We start from the raw sequence: 983 nt of genomic DNA, 5'->3' as shown, positions 1-983 counted from the left end.
TTTCTTTGAAATGTTTATATCTCCTTTGATGAGACATTATTAAGTCTCATTTTTATATATTTTTTTTACATGAGTAAAAATGTCTCATTCCTATTGGAAGCATTGCAACTAATCAAAGTCCCCTTGCCTCACAGGTCTACTTATGATAATCTATAATCCCTCATCTCTGCCTTGTCATTATTGCTGTCTTGGAAACCTTGGAAGGATAGTATCTAAAACATGAGTGCAATATATCAAATGTTTCTGTTCTCAGGATACAGGAATGTTCAAAGGTTTTTGGTTATATGAAAAGCAATATGTAGGTTTCAATATGTAATTCTTTCCAATTTACCTTTTCCCATTAAGAGTTTTGGCTAAAACTTCTGGTTATAGTATTAATTCTAATGTTTGAAACATTGCTTTAAGAATGCCTAAAGAAAAAATGATAGTAGGTGTGTAAATATAGAGTGGTAAAGGTGTTGAGAGTTGCAATGCAGGACACCCCTATAAGATCTATTACTGCTAGTTAACGCAACATTGATAACCTTGCAATGAAGTCCAAAGAAAGTAGTGACATGGAATAACCCTAAAAGACCCTCATCCCTTTTATTTGCATAATTAAAATTTAGTGTATGCACATAAAGAAAAGTTGCTCCTGATTTACTTCTCAAGCATACAACTTTTTAAAACAAACTCATGTTTCCCAGCATATTGAATGTTTTGGGGTAGATTTTTATAGAGAAACCTTGCTCTTGAGCAATTTATTTGGAATAAACATTTGTCTCATGAGTAATTATTAATGAAATGAGGACCAATGATAAGTTTTAAAAATGTATATATCACTTCTCAAGAAGTCATATTGTCCAGCGGTTTTTGTTGAATGTGCTGTTAAGGGCAAATAAGATGTTTGTCAAATAGATAAAACTAATTGATAATAGTATATGTAGGTATGAAATCTTTACAATTCTCTTTATAATCAGTTTATGTTTTTATGATGCAATATA

The sequence above is a fragment of the Penaeus monodon genome, chromosome 20 (assembly GCF_015228065.2).
Source record: "Penaeus monodon isolate SGIC_2016 chromosome 20, NSTDA_Pmon_1, whole genome shotgun sequence".
Taxonomy (NCBI): Eukaryota; Metazoa; Arthropoda; class Malacostraca; order Decapoda; family Penaeidae; genus Penaeus; species Penaeus monodon.
This window is presented reverse-complemented; position numbering follows the sequence as displayed.